This window comes from Oncorhynchus kisutch, linkage group LG25, assembly GCF_002021735.2.
Source record: "Oncorhynchus kisutch isolate 150728-3 linkage group LG25, Okis_V2, whole genome shotgun sequence".
NCBI classification, from domain to species: Eukaryota; Metazoa; Chordata; class Actinopteri; order Salmoniformes; family Salmonidae; genus Oncorhynchus; species Oncorhynchus kisutch.
Window position 1 is genome coordinate 3,033,748 of NC_034198.2, and position 9,597 is coordinate 3,043,344.

The following is a 9,597-nucleotide window of genomic DNA, read 5'->3' on the forward strand; positions in this document are numbered from 1 at the left end:
CTCTCACACACACACATACTGACATATTCACTCACCCCACCCTTCACTCGCACATATACACACACACAGTGACATATTCACTCACCCCACCCACACACACACTGACATATTCACTCACCCCACCCCTTCACTCGCACACATACACATTGACATATTCACTCACTCACCCCACCCACACACACACACTGACATATTCACTCACCCCACCCCTTCACTCGCACACATTCACACACACATTGACATATTCACTCACCCCACCCACACACAAACACTGACATATTCACTCACACCACCCACACACACACACTGACATATTCACTCACCCCACCAATTCACTCGCACACATACACACACACATTTACATATTCACTCAACCAACCCCTTCACTCGCACACATACACATTGACATATTCCCTCACCCCACCCCCACACACACTGACATATTCCCTCACCCCACCCCCACACACAAACACTGACATATTCACTCACCCCACCCCTTCACATACACACACACACACTGACATATTCACTCACCCAACCCCTTCACTCGCACACATACACATTGACATATTCCCTCACCCCACCCCCACATACACACTGACATATTCACTCACCCCACCCCTTCACTCTCACACACAAAAATACTGATATATTCACACACCCCACCCCTTCACTCGCACACATACACATTGACATATTCACTCACCCCACCCACACACAAACACTGACATATTCACTCACCCCACCCACACACAAACACTGACATATTAACTCACCCCACCCACACACAAACACTGACATATTCACTCACCCCACCCACACACAAACACTGACATATTCACTCACCCCACCACTTCACTCGCACACACACATTGACATATTCACTCACCCCCCCACACACACAAACACTGACATATTCACTCACCCCACCCCTTCACTCGCACACACACATATTGACATATTCATTCACCCCACCCACACACAAACACTGAGATATTCACTCACCCCACCCCTTCACTCGCACACACACATATTGACATATTCATTCACCCCACCCACACACAAACACTGACATATTCACTCACCCCACCCCTTCACTCGCACACATACACATTGACATATTCACTCGCGCACATACACACACACATTGACATATTCACTCACCCCACCCACACACAAACACTGACATATTCACTCACCCCCCCCCCCCCCCCACACACACACACACATTGACATATTCACTCACCCCACCCACACACAAACACTGACATAGTCACTCACCCTCCCCCCCACACACACACAAACACACACACACACACATTGACGTGCTTCTACACCTGCATTGCTTGCTGTTTGGGGTTTTAGGCTGGGTTTCTGTACAGCACTTTGAGATATCAGCTGATGTACGAAGGGCTATATAAATACATTTGATTGATATTCACTCACCCCACCCACACACAAACACTGACATATTCACTCACACCACCCCTTCACTCGCACACATACACATTGACATATTCACTCACCCCACCCACTCACAAACACTGACATATTCACTCACCCCACACACACACAAACACTGACATATTCACTCACCCCACCCACGCACAAACACTGACATATTCACTCACCCCCCACACACACAAACTGACATATTCACTCAACCCACCCATTCACTTGCACACATACACACTGACATATTCACTCACCCCACCAACACACAAACACTGACATATTCTTTCACCCCACCCCTTCACTCGCACACACACACATTGACATATTCACTCACCCCACCCACACACACACATTGACATATTCACTCACCCCACCCACACACAAACACTGACATATTCACTCACCCCACCCACACACAAACACTGACATATTCACTCACCCCACCCACACACAAACACTGACATATTCACTCAGCCCACCCCTTCACTCGCACACATACACATTGACATATTCACTCACCCCACCCACACAAAAACACTGACATATTCACTCACCCTTACTTCTTCACTCGCACACATACACATTGACATATTCACTCACCCCACCCACACACACTGACATATTCACTCATCCCACCCACACACTAACACTGACATATTCACTCACCCCATCCACACACATACACATTGACATATTCACTCACCCCACCCCTTCACTCGCACACACACACATTGACATATTCACTCACCCCACGCCCGCACACACACTGACATATTCACTCACCCCACCCCTTCACTCACACACACACACATACTGACAGATTCACTCACCCCACCCACACACACACATTGACATATTCACTCACCCCACCCCTTCACTCGCACACATACACATTGACATATTCACTCACTCACCCCACCCACACACAAACACTGACATATTCTTTCACCGCACCCCTTCACTCGCGCACACACACATTGACATATTCACTCACCCCAACCACACACATTGACATATTCACTCACCCCAACCACACACAAACACTGACATATTCACTCACCCCACCCCACCCCTTCACTCTCGCACACACTCACATACTGACATATTCACTCACCCCACCCCTTCACTCTCGCACACACTCACATACTGACATATTCACTCACCCCACCCCTCACTCTCACACATACACACATACTGACATATTTCCTCACCGTACCTCTTCACTCTCACTCACACACACACACACACACACACACATTTTCACTCACCGTACACCTTCACTCTCACACACACACAAACACACACTGACATATTCACTAACCGTACCCCTTCACTCTCAGACACACACACACACACACACACACATTTTCACTCACCGTACCCCTTCACTCTCACACACACACACACACATTTTCACTCACCCCACCCCTTCACTCTCGCACACACACATACTGCAATATTCACTCACCCCACCCTTTCACTCTCACACACATACTGACATATTCACTCACCCTACCCCTTCACTCTCACACATACACACATACTGACATATTGACTCACCCCACCCCTTCACTCTCACACACACACACACACACATACTGAAATATCCACTCACCCCACCCACACACACACACTGACATATTCACTCACCCCACACCTTCACTCTCGCACACACTCACATACTGACATATTCACTCACCCCTCTCCTTCACTCACTCACACACACACATACTGACATATTCCCTCACCGTACCCCTTCACTCTCACTTACACACACACACACACACACACACACACACACACACACACACACACACACACACACACATTTTCACTCACCGTACCCCTTCACTCTCACACACACACATACTGACATATTCACTCACCCTACTCCTTCATTCACTCTCACACACACACACATACTGACATATTCACTCACCCAACCACTCACTCTCTCAAACACACACATACTGATATATTCACTCACCCTACCCCTTCATTCACTCTCACAGACACATTCACATACTGACATATTCACTCACCCCACCCCACCCCTTCACTCTCACACATACACACATACTGATAAATTCACTCACCCCACCCACACACAAACACTGACATATTCACTCACCCCACCCACACACAAACACTGACATATTCACTCAGCCCACCCCTTCACTCGCACACATACACATTGACATATTCACTCACCCCACCCACACAAAAACACTGACATATTCACTCACCCTTACTTCTTCACTCGCACACATACACATTGACATATTCACTCACCCCACCCACACACACACATTGACATATTCACTCTCCCACCCACACACTAACACTGACATATTCACTCACCCCATCCACACACATACACATTGACATATTCACTCACCCCACCCCTTCACTCGCACACACACACATTGACATATTCACTCACCCCACGCCCGCACACACACTGACATATTCACTCACCCCACCCCTACACTCACACACACACAAATACTGACAGATTCACTCACCCCACCCCACACACACACATTGACATATTCACTCACCCCACCCCTTCACTCGCACACATACACATTGACATATTCACTCACCCCAACCACACACAAACACTGACATATTCACTCACTCACCCCACCCACGCACAAACACTGAAATATTGGCTCACCCCACCCACACACACACACTGACATATTCACTCACCCCACCCCACCCCTTCACTCTCGCACACACTCACATACTGACATATTCACTCACCCCACCCCTTCACTCTCGCACACACTCACATACTGACATATTCACTCACCCCACCCCTTCACTCTCGCACACACTCACATACTGACATATTCACTCACCCCACCCCTTCACTCTCGCACACACTCACATACTGACATATTCACTCACCCCACCCCTCACTCTCACACATACTCACATACTGATAAATTCACTCACCCCACCCCACCCTTTCACTCTCCACACACACAAACACACACTGACATATTCACTAACCGTACCCCTTCACTCTCACACACATACTGACATATTCACTCACCCCACCCCTTCACTCTCACACACACACATACTGACATATTCACTCACCCTACCCCTTCATTCACTCTCACACACACACTCACATACTGACATATTCACTCACCCCACCCCTTCACTCTCACACATACACACATACTGACATATTGACTCACCCTACCCCTTCACTCTCACACATACACACATACTGACATATTGACTCACCCAACCCCTTCACTCTCAAACACACACATACTGACATATTCACTCACCCCACCCCACCCCTTCACTCTCACACACACACAAACACACACTGACATTTTCACTCACCGTATCCCTTCACTCTCACACACACACACACACACACACACACACACACATACTGCAATATTCACTCACCACACCCCTTCACTCTCACACACATACTGACATATTGACTCACTCCACCCCTTCACTCTCACACACACACACACACACACACACACACACACACACACACACACACACACACACACACACACACACACACACACACACACACACACACACACACACACACACACACACTGCAATATTCACTCACCCCACCCCTTCACTCTCACACACATACTGACATATTCACTCACCCCAACCCTTCACTATCACACACACACACATACTGACATATTCACTCACCCCACCCCTTCACTCTCACACACATATTGACATATTCACTCACCCCAACCCTTCACTATCACACACACACACACATACTGACATATTCACTCACCCCACCCCTTCACTCTCTGAAACACACAGATACTGACATATTCACTCACCGTACCCCTTCACTCTCACACACACACACATACTGCAATATTCACTCACCCCACCCCTTCACTCTCACACACACAATCATACTGACAGATTCACTCACCCCAACCCTTCACTCACACATACACACACATACTGACATATTCACTCTCCCCTGCCCTTCACATACACACATACTGACATATTCACTCACCCCACCCCTTCACTCTCACACTCACATACTGACATATTCACTCACCGTACCCCTTCACTCTCACACACACACACACACTCACATACTGACATATTCACTCACCCCAACCCTTCACTATCACACACACACACATACTGACATATTCACTCACCCCACCCCTTCACTCTCTCAAACACACAGATACTGACATATTCACTCACCGTACCCCTTCACTCTCACACACACACAAACACACACTGACATTTTCACTCACCGTATCCCTTCACTCTCACACACACACACACACACACACACACACACACACACACACACACACACACACACACACACACACACACACACACACACACATACTGCAATATTCACTCACCACACCCCTTCACTCTCACACACATACTGACATATTCACTCACCCTACCCCTTCACTCTCACACATACACACATACTGACATATTGACTCACTCCACCCCTTCACTCTCTCACACACACACACACACACACACACACACACATACACACACACACACACACACACACACACACACACACACACTGCAATATTCACTCACCCCACCCCTTCACTCTCACACACATACTGACATATTCACTCACCCCAACCCTTCACTATCACACACACACACATACTGACATATTCACTCACCCCACCCATTCACTCTCACACACATACTGACATATTCACTCACCCCAACCCTTCACTATCACACACACACACATACTGACATATTCACTCACCCCACCCCTTCACTCTCTCAAACACACAGATACTGACATATTCACTCACCGTACCCCTTCACTCTCACACACACACATGCTGCAATATTCACTAACCCCACCCCTTCACTCTCGCACACACACACATACTGATATATTCACTCACCCTACCCCTTCATTCACTCTCACACACACACACATACTGACATATTCACTCACTCAACCCCTTCACTCTCTCAAACACACACATACTGATATATTCACTCACCCTACCCCTTCATTCACTCTCACACACACACTCACATACTGACATATTCACTCACCCCACCCCTTCACTCTCACACATACACACACATACTGACATATTCACTCACCCCACCCATTCACTCTCACACACACACATACTGACATATTCACTCACCCCAGCCCTTCACTCACACACACACACACATACTGACATATTCACTCACTCCACCCCTTCACTCTCACACACACACACACACACACACACACACACACACACACACACACACACACACACACACACACACACACACACACACACACACTCACATACTGACATACTGACATATTCACTCACCACACCCCACCCCTTCACTCTCTCTCACACACACACACACACACACATACTGAAATATTCACTCACCCCACCCCTTCACTATCACACACACACACATACGGACATATTCACTCACCCCACCCCTTCAATCTCGCACACACAAACATACTGACATATTCACTCACCCCACCCCTTCACTCTCACACACATAAACACATACTGACATATTCACTCACCCCTCCTCTTCACACACAAACATACTGACATATTCACTCACCCCACCCCTTCACTCTCGCACACACAAACATACTGACATATTCACTCACCCCACCCCTTCACTCTCGCACACACAAACATACTGACATATTCACTCACCCCCTCCCTTCACTCTCGCACACACAAACATACTGACAGATTCACTCACCCCAACCCTTCACTCTCGCACATACACACATACTGACATAATCACTCACCGTACCCCTTCACTCTCACACATACACACACACACATACTGACATATTCAATCACCCCAACCCTTCACTCTCGCACATACACACATACTGACATAATCACTCACCCTACCCCTTCATTCACTCTCACACACACACACACACACACACACACACACACACACATACTGCAATATTCACTCACCACACCCCTTCACTCTCACACACATACTGACATATTGACTCACTCCACCCCTTCACTCTCACACACACACACACACACACACACACACACACACACACACACACACACACACACACACACACACACACACACACACACACACACACACACACACACACACACACACACACACACTGCAATATTCACTCACCCCACCCCTTCACTCTCACACACATACTGACATATTCACTCACCCCAACCCTTCACTATCACACACACACACATACTGACATATTCACTCACCCCAACCCTTCACTCTCACACACATATTGACATATTCACTCACCCCAACCCTTCACTATCACACACACACACACATACTGACATATTCACTCACCCCACCCCTTCACTCTCTGAAACACACAGATACTGACATATTCACTCACCGTACCCCTTCACTCTCACACACACACACATACTGCAATATTCACTCACCCCACCCCTTCACTCTCACACACACAATCATACTGACAGATTCACTCACCCCAACCCTTCACTCACACATACACACACATACTGACATATTCACTCTCCCCTGCCCTTCACATACACACATACTGACATATTCACTCACCCCACCCCTTCACTCTCACACTCACATACTGACATATTCACTCACCGTACCCCTTCACTCTCACACACACACACACACTCACATACTGACATATTCACTCACCCCAACCCTTCACTATCACACACACACACATACTGACATATTCACTCACCCCACCCCTTCACTCTCTCAAACACACAGATACTGACATATTCACTCACCGTACCCCTTCACTCTCACACACACACATGCTGCAATATTCACTAACCCCACCCCTTCACTCTCGCACACACACACATACTGATATATTCACTCACCCTACCCCTTCATTCACTCTCACACACACACACATACTGACATATTCACTCACTCAACCCCTTCACTCTCTCAAACACACACATACTGATATATTCACTCACCCTACCCCTTCATTCACTCTCACACACACACTCACATACTGACATATTCACTCACCCCACCCCTTCACTCTCACACATACACACACATACTGACATATTCACTCACCCCACCCATTCACTCTCACACACACACATACTGACATATTCACTCACCCCAGCCCTTCACTCACACACACACACACATACTGACATATTCACTCACTCCACCCCTTCACTCTCACACACACACACACACACACACACACACACACACACACACACACACACACACACACACACACACACACACACACTCACATACTGACATACTGACATATTCACTCACCACACCCCACCCCTTCACTCTCTCTCACACACACACACACACACACATACTGAAATATTCACTCACCCCACCCCTTCACTATCACAACACACACACATACGGACATATTCACTCACCCCACCCCTTCAATCTCGCACACACAAACATACTGACATATTCACTCACCCCACCCCTTCACTCTCACACACATAAACACATACTGACATATTCACTCACCCCTCCTCTTCACACACAAACATACTGACATATTCACTCACCCCACCCCTTCACTCTCGCACACACAAACATACTGACATATTCACTCACCCCACCCCCTTCACTCTCGCACACACAAACATACTGACATATTCACTCACCCCCTCCCTTCACTCTCGCACACACAAACATACTGACAGATTCACTCACCCCAACCCTTCACTCTCGCACATACACACATACTGACATAATCACTCACCGTACCCCTTCACTCTCACACATACACACACACACATACTGACATATTCAATCACCCCAACCCTTCACTCTCGCACATACACACATACTGACATAATCACTCACCCTACCCCTTCATTCACTCTCATACACACACACATACTGACATATTCACTCACCCACCCATTCACTCTCACACACACACATACTGACATTTTCACTCACCCCACCCCTTCACTCACACACACACACACACACACATACTGACATATTCACTCACCCCACCCCATCCCTTCACACACACACACATACTCACTCACCCCACCCCTTCAGTCTCTCAAACACGCACATACTGACATATTC